The sequence below is a fragment of the Cololabis saira genome, chromosome 16, assembly GCF_033807715.1.
Source record: "Cololabis saira isolate AMF1-May2022 chromosome 16, fColSai1.1, whole genome shotgun sequence".
In the NCBI taxonomy this organism is placed as follows: Eukaryota; Metazoa; Chordata; class Actinopteri; order Beloniformes; family Belonidae; genus Cololabis; species Cololabis saira.
The window spans coordinates 6199629-6214197 of record NC_084602.1 but is presented as its reverse complement, the minus strand read 5'-3'; positions in this window follow the sequence as shown (position 1 = coordinate 6214197).

Sequence of the window (14569 nt, the reverse complement as noted above, 5' to 3'; positions counted from 1 at the left end):
CTTAAGGTTTTTCTCCCACCAGGGGAGTTTTTACCTGCCATTGTTTATGTTATGTTTATGTAATAATTGCTCGGGGGTTCATGTTCTGGTCTCTGGAAAGCGCCTAGAGACAACCTCTGTTGTAATAGACACTATATAAATAAAATGGAATTGAATTGAATTGAATTAAAAGACCAGTAAGAGAGTCTGGTGGATTGTTTGAACCCCGGAGCTCTCAGCTTCTGTGGACTGAGCTCTGCATCAGGCCTCCCCGCTGTGTTCAGTTTTGCTACGGTGGTCCTGGAAGGTCATTTGAGGGAAAAGCATCAGTTTGCTTCCAGCTGTACTGTTTGCTGTGTGAAAGCTCCAGGACCCCGACTGGACCCAACCACAGGTAGATCCCACATGTTTGAGTTAAACACTCCTGTTATGTTCATTTTGTCATGAATAGCAATGGTGTCCTCGGGTGCATGTTTAATTATCCAAAAGATGTCATAAAGCAATAAAATCTCAACAAGCAGTGTGAATATTTCATCACTAACTCCATTACTAATTATTCTATCAATATTTAGAGCAATGGTGTTCCTTACCTCCAACAGGTGATGGTTCAATTAGGATAATTCACTTGTTTTTCATTAAAAAGCAATAAATATTCAAACTTTTTTAATGTTTCACTACTTTATTACTTTTGAAAGACCAACCTATAAAACACCCCTAACCCTAACTCCCTAATGTCCAGTGCATAGGTGATTTTTATCCGACATGTAGCTGGTTTGGAAGGCATCTATTGCCTAAATGGGCCGCAACCTCTGAATACCACCAGCCTTTTATCCACTTTGATATTAGCGCCTGGGTTGTAGAGTAGTGGGAGTTGCTCTACCCACTCGTCCCACACTGTCCTAATAGCTGCCAGCTTGGTCATTTGAGGGAAAAGCATTGGGCCAGGGTGGGATGGGGGCAGGGGGGAAGCCCCGTACCACTCGGTGGGGGGATTGCACCTGAAATACAGCCTGATTACACCCGGACTCCGTGTTTGCACACTTCCTGTATTCCTCAACAAACTGCTGTCACATCACGCACACACTCTAACCTCACACTGTCATGTCTCTCACAGCCTCTTTAGTTTCTTAGTCTTACAGCGCCGCCCCCTGGAGAACAGGGATAAGGACCACCAGTGACTGATGGAGATGCTGACGCACATAAAGACATTTCCAACAGACAGACTAACAAGACTGGTATGGGGAAGTCAGTGCATATGAATTATTATCAAGTCGCTTTAGTTTCATTAACTTTATTTTTCCTGTTTGATAAAGTCACTGATATATTCAAGGTTCAAGGTTTAAGGTTCACTTTATTGTCATTCCAAAAGTCCAAGTACAAGTGGAACGAAATTTCGTTGCCACTGGCTCAAAGCAAGCAAAAAAACAATTAAAACACTAAAAACTCTAAACACTAAAAGATAAGGACAGTAGGCTAAAAGGCTGTTTATTAAATGTTAAATGTTTAATAAAGATATAATTTACAACTAGATAACAAAAAATGCAGGATATTAATTTTGATCACTTACTTTGCAAAGAAATGTATACTTTTATTTTGGAAGAACGATTCCCCTCCATCTTATAAGACTTTCTTAGATCAACTCACAGCATTTCTACCCTTAGAAAAACTTACCTTGGAAAAATATAACCTTTTGGTTCCCATTATTCTCTGGTTTAGAGAACTTCATTGTCCGCTGAATACTGTTTTATTGCTGACATTTACTTTATGTATCTGTAGGTATTTGAGTTTTGATGCCCCTATCATTTACTGATGTTATTTTCCATATTTTTATTCACTCACTTTTTTTTTCCAGTTCATCTATTTTATTTATTTATTTTTTGTGTATGTTTTTGTGCCTTTTTGATGGGGGGGGATAATCATTACTCATTATTACTCATTACTCATTACTCAATAATGAGTAATGAGATTTTTTGACTAAAAATGAGAAATTTTAACTAGAAATAAGACAAATATTCCTGGTAAGATTTTGAGTTTTTGCAGTGTGAGGAGTCATGGCCATTCCTCTGAGAGCTATTTTACTAACTCCCTATTGATTAAGCTTGTGTATTAAATTAACAAGAAACAAAATATTCAAAACAGTTTAATTCTGTACAAAAAACAGAAGACCTTCTCCACATTGTCCAAGTATCTAATGTGTCCTTGATATAGTTTATACATTTCAGTTGTCTGTATATGGAAATTGTATGAGTGAGTTGGACTTTGAGCAGACCTGTCCACATGTCCGTCTGTCTGTCTCCACACATACATCAGTCCAAAGCCTGGGGCTTCAATGAATGGGGCCAGACTTCTAGCATTTAAGCCTATTCACCAGTTTAACACCAGTTTAACAAACATCAGCATCAACAAAATCATTCCCCAACTATTCTTCAACAATACTTTTGAATTTTTATTCTCACAATCATTCAGATAATTTGGAATAAAACATAATGAATTGTGAGCAGGACTGGCAACCGGTCCAGTGTGTTCCCCTGCCTTTCACCTGTAATCAGCTGGGATATTGGATAAAAATCACCTATGCACCGAACATTAGGGAGTTAGGGTTAGGGGTGTTTTATATGTTGGTCTTTCAAAAGTAATAAAGTAGTGAAACATTAAAAAAGTTTGAATATTTATTGCTTTTTAATGAAAAACAAGTGAATTATCCTAATTGAACCATCACGTGTTGGAGGTAAGGAACATCATTGCTCTAAATATTGATAGAATAATTAGTAATGGAGTTAGTGATGAAATATTCACACTGCTTGTTGGGATTTTATTGCTTTATGACATCTTTTGGATAATTAAACATGCACCCGAGGACACCATTGCTATTCATGACAAAATGAACATAACAGGAGTGTTTAACTCAAACATGTGGGATCTACCTGTGGTTGGGTCCAGTCGGGGTCCTGGAGCTTTTACACAGCAAACAGTACAGCTGTAAGCAAACTGGTGTTTCCATGGCCGATGGGATTAATGGTGTTGGCGCAGCTTTTGTGGTTACAGTTATCACAGTGACAAAGCTAACCATACTTGGGTCAAGAGGGCCTTTGGGTCGACCCAAATGGTGTTAGTGTGAAAACGGCCTTAGATGCTTTGGAGAGTGAGTCAGAGAGACTGAGATGTCTTGGATATGAACAGAGGGAAGATAGTGTATAAATGGGCAGGAGGATGGTGACGTTAGGGTTAGAGCAGGGGTCGGCAACCTGCGGCTCTATAGCCACCCTAGGGGCTCCTTGGAGCTTTTTCAAAAATGTTTGACCTTTTTTTTTCCTTCTTTTCTTCTTTATTTCCTTTTTTTCTTCTCTTTTTCTTCTCTTTTTTTCTTTTTTTTTCTTCCTTTTTCCTTTCATTTTTAATCTCGACATTTGACTTTTTTCTCGAAATTTTGACTTTTTTCTCGACATTTCAACTTTCTTCTCAACATTTAAACTTTTTTCTCGACATTTCGATGTTTTTCTCGGGATTGTACTTCAACATTAATCTCGACATTTCGACTTTTTTCTTGAAATTTCAACTTTTTCTCAACATTTTGACTTTTTTCTCAACATTTCGACTTTTTTCTTGAAGTGCATAATGAAAATAAAAATCTTCCCCCAGTTATAACTAATATAGATACATACAGCATGTGTTGTCTTCATTCTAAGGCTTATTTATGGTTCCGTGTCGATTTAACGCAGAACCATAATTCAGGCTTTAGGCTTATACAAGACTTAATTTTTTGTGGTTCCAGACAGTTTTTTGTGTTTTTGGTCCAATATGGCTCTTTCAACATTTTGGGTTGCCGACCCCTGGGTTAGAGGAAGACCTGCAGCCTCCTACCTGCTGCCGGTCGGTCCCCATCACAGCACAATACAAGCTTGTAAGACTGTGAATCCATGTTATAACATTAGTGAAGCAAATAGTTGTTACTTTATTAGTGTCAGAACCATTTCTTCATCTTAAATAATGCCAATATAAACAAGCCCCATACTTACTGTCAAATAGGTTTGAGGAGTTTCCACAGCCAGTCTGCCAACTGTCAGCGCCATGTTTTACGTGCAGTTACAACTTGGCATTGTTGTGTGAAAAAATGCTCACAAAAGCATTTTTATTCTTTTAGTATACGTGTAATATAACTTATTTTTTTATTTTAGAAATACAATTCAAAAACATTTATTTTTTACACAAAAACTTTAACTCCTAAGACATATTTCTGTAATGTTTCTAAGGCTTCGTCAAATGACACAAAGTCCAATTTGTTCACATCAAACTTGGGTGTCGTCCTAAACTGGAAGACATTTCTGATGCTTTCCAATGCATCGTAATCTGAATTGTCATCTCAGCCACCGTTGACGTCACTGTTATGAGATTAATGTCGTAATGCTGGGCTGCTGGGATTTTTTGGATTAAATGTGCTCCAGTGGAATCATTCCTGTCACGCTCCAGCACTCCTGGCCCCGATCCCTCGTCCCCACACGTCTCTGTACGGATGTTGACGCCATCGCTCCACATGTGGTCGTTGTTCAAAATCTTGCCGTCCACCTGCCGTTCTGAGTTTGACGTCAATTTATCTTAGAGTGCATGCAGGTCAACAAACAACAACGTCTGATATAATACACAGGACTGTCTCAGAAAATTAGAATATTGTGATAAAGTTCTTTATTTTCTGTAATGCAATTAAAAAAACAATTAAAGCTGCAAGCAGCGATGAACAGGCCCTCGCACTCACGGCCACCGCCCCCCATAAGCATATCAGAAAAGACACCACCCACGACTTCCTATGTCAAACAATTAAAATGTTATAGCAGAAAAAAGGGACAACCAATCACAAGAAGGGGCGGGGCTAATTCAGGCCAATGAAGGTCAAGGACTCCATACAGAATCTGATGACACCACCCACGACTCTCTATGTTAAACCATTCCAAAGTTATAGCAGAAAATCAGGACAACCAATCAGAAGAAGGGGCGGGGCTAATTAAGGCCAACGAAGCTCAAGGACTCCATACAGAGTCCCATGACACCACCCACGACTTCCTATGTCAAACCATTCAAAAGTTATAGCAGAAAAAAGGGACAACCAATCAGAAGAAGGGGCGGGGCTAATTAAGGCCAACGAAGCTTAAGAACTCATTACAGAGTCCCATGACACCACCCACAACTTCCTATGTCAAACCATTCAAAAGTTATGGCAGATAAAAGTATTCTAGGGGGCGCTGTTGAGCCGTTAGGCCACGCCCATTAATGCAAACCATGAAATATCAAATTTATCGCCAAGTCTGGCTTGCATGCAAAATTTGGTGACTTTTGGAGAACTATCAAATATGGACCAATCACATGAAGGGGGGGCGCGCCTTTTGGCGTCTAGCGTCGCCACGGTAACACTTTTGAAAGAGAAAAGTAATGCGCGTAGTCGCAGGATGGAGACGCACATTTTGATGTATAACACACCTGGGTTAACGTTACGGTTCGGGCCGTATTAATTGCCGAAGGAATGGCATAAATTGCGCCAAAATTACACAATTAATTAAAAATGGCCGACTTCCTGTTCGGTTTCGGCCATGGCGCCAAGAGACTTTTCTTTAAGTTTCGACATGATACAGGTGTGTACCAATTTTTGTGCATGTACGTCAAACCGTATTGTGGGGCTTGAGGCACAAAGTTTTCCGGGGGGCGCTGTTGAGCCATTTTGCGACGCCCATTAATACAAACCATGAAATATCAAATTTATCGCCAGGCCTGCCTTGCATGCAAAATTTGGTGACTTTTGGGGAACTATCAAATATGGACCAATCAGATGAAGGGGGGCCGCGCCTTTTGGCGTCTAGCGTCGCAACGGTAACACTTTTGAAAGAGAAAAGTAATGCGTGTGGTCGCAGGATGGAGACGCACATTTTGATGTATAACACATCTGGGTTCACGATACGGTTCGGGCCGTATTAATTCTCGAAGGAATGGCTCATATTGCTCCAAAATTACGCGATTAATTCAGAATGTTTAAAATGGCCGACTTCCTGTTCGGTTTCGGCCATGGCGCCAAGAGACTTTTCTTTAGGTTGCGACATGATACAGGTGTGTACCAATTTTCGTTCATGTACGTCAAACCGTATTCTGGGGCTTGAGGCGCAAAGTTTTTTCGGTCTGAACCAACCAGATGAAGGGTGGGCGCGCTTTTTGGCGTCTAGCGTCGCCACGGTAACGCTTTTGAAAGAGAAAAGTAATGCGTGTTGTCGCAGGATGGAGACGCACATTTTGATGTATCACACACCTGGGTGCACGTTACGGTTCGGGCCGTATTAACTGCCAAAGGAATGGCATAAATTGCGCCAAAGTGACATGATTAATTCAAAATGGCCGACTTCCTGTTCGGTTTGGGCCATGTCGCCAAGAGACTTTTCTTTAAGTTGTCCCATGATACAGGTGTGTAGCGATTTCCGTGCATGTACGTCAAACCGTATTGTGGGGCTTGAGGCACAAAATTTTCCGGGGGGCGCTGTTGAGCCGTTTTGCCACGCCCATTAATGTAAACCATTAAATATCAAATTTTTCGCCAGGCCTGACTTGCATGCAAAATTTGGTGACTTTTTGGGCACGTTTAGGGGGGCAAAAAGGCCTTCCTTTCGTCAGAAGAAAAAGAAAAAGAAAAAGAAAAAGAAAAAAAAAAATTCCTACAGATACAATAGGGCCTTCGCACTGAAGGTGCTCGGGCCCTAAAAATGTCATACATTCTGGATTCATTACAAATCAACTGAAATATTGCAAGCCTTTTATTATTTTAATATAGCTGATTATGGCTTACAGTTTAAGATTAAGATTCCCAGAATATTCAAATTTTTTTAGATAGAATATTTGAGTTTTCTTAAACTGTAAACCATGATCAGCAATATTAAAATAATAAAAGGCTTGCAATATTTCAGTTGATTTGCAATGAATCCAGAATGTATGACATTTTTGCATTACAGAAAATAAAGGACTTTAACACAATATTGTAATTTTCTGAGACAGTCCTGTATATCCCACTAGGGGAGTTTTTACCTGCCAGTGTTTATGTTATGTTTATGTAATAATTGCTCGGAACTCATGTTCTGGGTCTCTGGAAAGCGCCTAGAGACAACTTCTGTTGTAATAGATGCTATATAAATAAAATTGAATTGAAGTGAATATAAGACACATTTGAGATACTAATGTAATCAACCATAAAAAAAGGAAAAATCAGATCTTGACAACAACTCAAAATTGAGCATGAAGACCTGTGTTGTAAATGTAGCCCAATTTTAGCCCATTGTGTAGCTGTGATATGCTTGGTCGACATATCACATGGATACTGTAAAAAGTCACCTTATTCTACTTTGTGAAGGAGAGCTTGTGATCCCGAAAATAGGTTTTAAACAATTAAGTGATGTGCTTGAGACATGAAACAAGTTATAAGCTACACATAGGACCTTGTAAGGAACTGATCTAAAAGTGCTGGCAAGATCTAGAAACACCATATGCAGCTCTGTAGCACCCTATAATGTTATAATTTCCTGAAAATGTAATAACGCCTGAAAATGTAATAAAATTTGCACTTAACTCAATCGAAAATGTAATAAAACCCAATAATGTAATAACTTCCCCAATAATGTAATAAAATATCCTGACGGATATTGTAATAACAGTTTTACCGATAATGTAATACCTTATTACGTTATTGGGAATTTATTACATGGTACTCAGTCTGCAATTTAACCCAATAGTAATTCTGGTGTTTCAAATCCAGTGTATGTAAGATTCTTAGATACTTAAATACACAAAAAGTAGAACTCTGGACTGAAAATGAACATATATATTAAGTTATTTGTCAAGTATTACATTTTCACTTTTTGAAAAAAAAAAAAAAAAAAAGACCCACCTGAAAATGTAATAAATTCCTAATAATGTAATAAGATATTACATTATCGGTAAAAATGTTATTACAATATCAGTTATTACATTATTGGTGAAGTTATTACATTATTGAATTTTATTACATTTTCAATTGAGTTAAGTGCAAATTTTATTACATTTTCAATTGAGTTAAGTGCAAATTTTATTACATTTTCAGGCGTTATTACATTATAGGGTGCTACAAGGTCTCACTGCTCTTTCTTGGTTATACAGTATATTTGGGGCCAGATTATACTGGCCTGCTCCAGACATCCTGGAAAGCCACGTGTCCCAACTTTCTGCTCAGAGGTGTTTTCTGCAAACTTTGTTTCTTGGCAGAAAGTTTGAGAGCCTTTGGAAAGCAAGCACGTCAAAGAAGAGCCTTCCTTCTACTGTGAGAAGGCTAATCTGGTGAAACCTTCTGATGAATGAGGAGTTCTTCTCCGTGGGGATCACAACACCTACTGCCCTTTGCCTTGAATTAGGTATGGTTCCTTTTTTGCCATGAACCCCTTATCAGCCTCCAGAAGTATTTTCAGGACTCCTGGGGTGTTCAGATAGAGCCTATATTACGTAAAAGCCATCAGGTCTAGAGGTCTGACAATCAGTAAGGTTACATGCACATATAACTCAAGCTATTGGCAATAAATGAGATAAGGATTTAACTGGAAGTTTCCGAGAACTCCGAGAACTCAAAACATGCAGCAACTCTGAACATTTCTCACATACTAAGCCTGATCATGTTGTAGGTAAGACGCATGCAAAGGCTTCCTCTTCTCCTCCTGCTGCTGTAACTGTTCCTGCTTCTGTGGGGTCATCACTTCCAGAAGGGGGAGTCCCAGGCCAGTCAATAGCTCGGCTAAGCGCTGTTTGGGGATACATGCTGAAACAGCTCGATTTAGAACCACATTATCTGCTCTAATAGCTTGATTTCAAGAACTCCAGTTCGGTTCGACTGCAGCCTGACTAAGGTGTTTACGTGGCTTTTAAACATTGATATCAGTCGGACTAAGGCAGTGATTGGACTTTCTTTTAGTGCATGTAAACGTCCTGAATGACCTTGCCTTTGTAGCTGTTTTGATTTTGATTTTGAAGATTTTTATTTCGAACATGCATGTAAAAAAAGAATATGAAAAAGTAAAAAAATAAAATACATACATAGATACACACACATGTGTACATATAACTATAGATCAATATATATTAATAGAGCTGTTGTCTCCTTGTTCCACGTGGGAGGTCTTGTATCATATGGTGCTTGTGTGGGTTAAACAGTGGCAGGTCATGTTGGATGATGATAGCTTCATATTTCATCATTTTATCATAATAATTTTTGGTCAGGTCCTATATGGGGTTCCACTATTCTCTCTGCCAAACAGGCCTTGGACGAAGCTCAAGGGGCTGAAGCGTTGCTGTAAAATCACTGTTGTCTAAGTCGTCCTGCCCTTTGCAGCTTTGTCAGACGTTGCCTCATTTCAGCCTGCAGTACATCGTCCTTCTTTCACTGCTCTCTCAGTTGTCTTCTCTCCTTCATCCGTCTGTCAATTTCCTCTTGTCTCCTAGATTTGGGCTGTATTAAAAAACCTTTTCGCCTCATTTTTGTCATTGCTTCACCACAATTCTCTCAACACAGTAGCTGTAAATGATGTTGTCCATGTTCTCAGGGTTTTTCTTTCAACAGATCTATCTTTTGAGGTATCAAAGCGCAGTTCACTTTTGGTTGGACTTATTGCTTTTAATTAAGTACTTGGAATTAGTTCTGCCATCACGTTAATATATTCCTCAATATGTACAACACAAGCAGGACCACCCCTCCCTAAACGCAGAACACACGCTGTGCGTAGGGCCTCATCTTCCAACGGGGGCCACATTTTGCACAGGACACATATGCACGGTAGTGCATATGCACAATGGATGCACATATGCGCTACCGTGAGGAAGAGGAGAGAAAAGACAACTCTAATCTGGCCGCGCAATGATTGGCAGCACCCGACATCTGACCAATCAGGGGGTGCACGTGCAGGCAGGCTCTTGCAGCGCTGCAGAAAGTGAGATTTCAACATGTCGTCCAAAAGACATTACGAAAGAATCAGGAGCTAACAAGAGGGAAAAAAATACAAAACACTTGGAAACTCGTGCTTCACTTAGAGGTGGGTATGTTGTTGAAATAAAACTTAGCACAACCACCTGAGCTGCCACTCATTGAATAGGAATCTCTGTCTGGACTGGAGAACTTTGTTTTTCCAGTAGCCCCGATGAACATTTATTTAATGCCTTGTTAACGCCCTCTGCATTCACGTTTGTTGAAAAAGAGTAGTAACATGACCAGTTGGTCGTATATAGGTGACAAATTTTAACATATTGGCTGATGTTTTATATCAGGGATTGTCAACCTGTAGTCCGCGGTCCCCTGGTGGTCCGTGGCGGTATTGCAGGTGGTCCGTGAAATTGTAAATGGAAAACAATAATAATTTAAAAAATATATATTTGTTCTTTAGACTCAATTTATTTTCCATTTACTATTCATTTTTGTGAATAATTTACACATCCAAATTATGTCAAATGAGTGAGAGTGAACTTTGTAATATTATAACCCCTCTTGGCTTCCTATTGTTCATTTTTCATTGAGTTTTTTTTTATAACAAAAGGTGCAAATAAAAATAGACACTGATGCAAATAAATAGTCTATATAGGCCCATACTCTTATTTAAAAGCAAGGCGCAAAATAAAACAAACATCCCCAAAAGCAGTTGGTCCCCGAGTTGTTTCTTGGTTATAATGGTGGTCCCTGGGACAAAACCAGTTGAAAACCTCTGTTTTATATCAATTTATGTTATTAAGAAGTGTTCAACCTCCTTGATGACTTTGCATCCAGAAAATAGAGACGTGTGCAGCTGTAAAAGACACACGTGCAGGTTTAGTCCTGATTTCAGACCTGCTAGACCTGCTTTGAGGTTTCTGTGGGGGTTGAGCTGGTGGAAGTTACTTTCTTTTGATTAGTAATTGATGGCTATTTGTGACTCGTATTCGTTTATTTATTGAAGTTTTTTATTTAATATTTATTTATTTATTTCAGGTTGAAGTTTATTTAATATTTATTTACACAAGTATACTGTGGTGTCACAGCCCTTGGAAGTCATTTTTCCTTCAAGCCATCATATATGACAGTACATGTATCCATAATTAAAGTGTTATCTCAAGTATGGATAAAAGGTGTCATATTAGTGTATAATTAATTTAATGCATCATATATATCCGCAAGTTACCTGCTTATATTGCAGTAATATTGAATTGGTCAGCTGTGGAGGCTTGATTATGTCAATCTTTCACTTTCTTTAATTTGGGACACCTCATACATTGATTGATGTACCACAATGCCTATGCATGGTATCTTTATATATTTGGTATCACTGGATTCAGCACAACCCCATCTTTCCAACAAGCCATGATATGTGTTTCTATGACAATCCCTGGCCAGGCAACTATAATGTAAATGAGAACATTCTGCATAGATATTCTTTTTTTGCATGTCCGCTTATTTTAGGCAAGTGTTCAAAGGTCTTTATTTGTAACACACATCAAGATATTCACATCCAGGTTTTTCTAAAAGGTAGAGCAACTTCCTGACCACAATTATGTAAAGTTTCAAAGCTGTCAGAGCTTCTGTTATTAATCTACATGAGTTTATATATCTTAACTCCCATACGGCCAGGCTGTATTTTGGTTCTTTTTTAGGTTTGGGGTGTATAACAATATGTATCAATTTAACAATGTTTGCAGTAAAATATTTTAACCTAAGAATCAATTTCATATATGGGAGACCTTAGAGATGAGGAAAAACATTGTTAGGTTTTGTTCTACCCCCGGTAGGGGTATGTCAAATATTTTGGGGCATTGTCACTATAGCCTATTCTGTCTCAGGCATGGACTTTCACAGAGATGTCAAGTAACGAAGTACAAATACTTTGTTACCTTACTTCAGTAGAAATTTTGATTATCTATACTTGACTGGAGTAATTATTTTTCAGACGACTTTTTACTTTTACTCTTTACATTTTCATGTAATTATCTGTACTTTTTACTCCTTACATTTTAAAAACAGCCTCGTTACTCTATTTCATTTCGGCCTTTAATAAAAACTATCCAGTTAAATTGCTCCATCCGGATAGAGTGAATTTGGTTGTGGTTGTTTCAGATGTTCTTGTCCAGTTTTGTTCTTACATCCGTTCCCTCAGATTCCTGCAACTAAACTTGGATGTACATTCCAATAAAGGTTAGGATAAATGATAACATGCCTCTGAAGTTTGACTTTTTGCACCATTACAATACTTATAGGCAACTAGTCATCATATCTCCTGCTCTCTGAAACACATGTTAATGCTCAATAGTACACATATATGCTTCTTTAATATATTTGCATTATACTAAGATGCATTCATTTTCAATGGCTTTTTCCCCCTTACATTACTTTTACTTTTATACTTAAAGTAGTTTTGAAACCAGTACTTTTATACTTTTACTTGAGTAAAAAACTTGAGTTGATACTTCAACTTCTACAGGAGTATTTCTAAACTCTAGTATCTATACTTCTACCTGAGTAATGAATGTGAATACTGAAGACACCTCTGGACATTCATCAGGAGAACTATTTGTGGACTGTGTGGATTTTCTTTTTCCATGGCAAATCCCATGACGTGGACTCCCCTATTTTATTCAGACTTCTGTGTTGGAATTCATATTCGCCACAAGATGGAAGCATTTCCCTGCAGAGAGTGAGAGTTTGAAGAGAAACGCAGGAAGCAGGAAAAAAGGAGAGAGCTTCCCTGTACAGGAAATGTTACTGGGGCCCCGTTAGTCTTGGCTTCACAAATCTTTGCAAACTGTGATTTTTACTGTGAGAGCTCCTGTAGTTTAAGAAAATCTTTAAAGTTCTTAAAGCATACTTAGACATCAAAGGTTGTTGCAACCTGAAGCCCCCAGCAGGGGACCAGTAACGGTCCAAAAAACCTGCTTCATGGTCTTAGAACAAAACATTTTCCTATAAATGTTTCTTTACCAGAGCCTGTCTACGTTTGTCTTGAACCCAGCGGTGTTTCATTTCTTCTGGGAGAGGAACTTTCTAATATAGTGGAATCAGACCTCCACTGAGCCGCGCTGTGATTAATTTGCTTGGTATTGACACATTAACTGCCAACACTTCCCCTGTTTTTCATGATCTGATAGACTGAGGTTTCACTCTAATGCAGCTTTTCCACTGACATCCAGGCCGCAGGGTAATCGTCCACGCAGCACCAGGAGTCGCTCTGTCTGACTGTAATTCTATAATATCGGGGTTGGCTATGACAATAATCCCTGGGCTCCTCAAGCACAGCCAAACGAGAATAAAGAATCTGAGATTGTGGAAAAAGGAAGAACTTCCCTGGGTCTGGAGCCCCCGTCACGGGCGATCTTAAGGTTTTCTGTACAGAGCAGCTTAGTTTCATGCGTTGTGTGTTGATCGCGTGAGTTGCTCTTATCTGCATCAAATAATATCACATGGATGTCATTTTGTCAAGATGCTCTCTCAGTGATCAGACTTTAATGCATGGGAATAAATCCATGTACGCTTTGATTTAGACTGAATAATTAAGGAAAGGAACAGACAAATCCTGACATATTTTAGTTTTTCGTTGCCGTGGCTTGTCCTCCCACTTGAACTCCAACACACCGAATTCAAACATCAGATAGATATATTGTTCTTCTCTACTTTGGTTCAAGTATCAAGATTTTCATTCAGGTTGGACTTTTTCAATCCGGAGTAAGAAAGATTATTGAGATGTTGAAAACATTCAAGAATGTTGCCTGATGAGAGCAGGGGTAAGGTCCGCTGTCCTGCATGTGTTAGAGCCTCCCAGCTCTATGCCCCTCATTCAAATGAATCAATCACCATCAGATTGTCCCCAGGATCATCTCAGCTCGGCTCGACTCAACTCGGCCTGGTTTCTTTTCCACTACAATTCAGCACCTGGAGCAGAAGTAGGAGGTTGGAGTGAAGCTGCTGTGACGTATTTGATTGTGTGATCTAAATGAAGAAGACAACACTAAAGATGTAGAACCTGGAGGAGATGATAGATGTGCTGCTGGATCTGTGGCTTGTGTTTGATATCAAGTTAAAAAATGAGAGAGAGAGAAGCTTCAAGCGGCAATGCTTTTTTTGTTGTTGTTTGTTTGTCTCTGTGCTGCTGAAAAGTCATCTGGAGCCGTGAGCAGCTATGAAGAGACAGAGCTCCTGGTAGATCTGGTTGTTCCTTATCTCCGTCTAGATCCCTTTTTAATTCTCTCCTCAGCACCAGGTTTATCAACATCTGCACCTCAGAGTTGGATCAGAAACAGACTTCTGCTGCCATTGCTGGTGGAATAAAATGAACAAGAAGCCGTCAGAGTCTCTTTCTCTGATGTCACATCTTGACTCAGACGTCTGACTCCAACCCCCCCGACCAATCGGTGGCCTGTAGTGTGATGGTGTCACATACAGCCGACTCAGTCACTTAGAACCTCAGCAGAATAGATACAGAAAAGAATCTACTCGGCACGTTAGACCCCTAGTGGAAAAGAGCCAAACCGAGTTGAGTCGGGCTGAGTAGGAACTAGTGGAAAAGCGCCATTTGAATCGCCATTTGAATCAAAG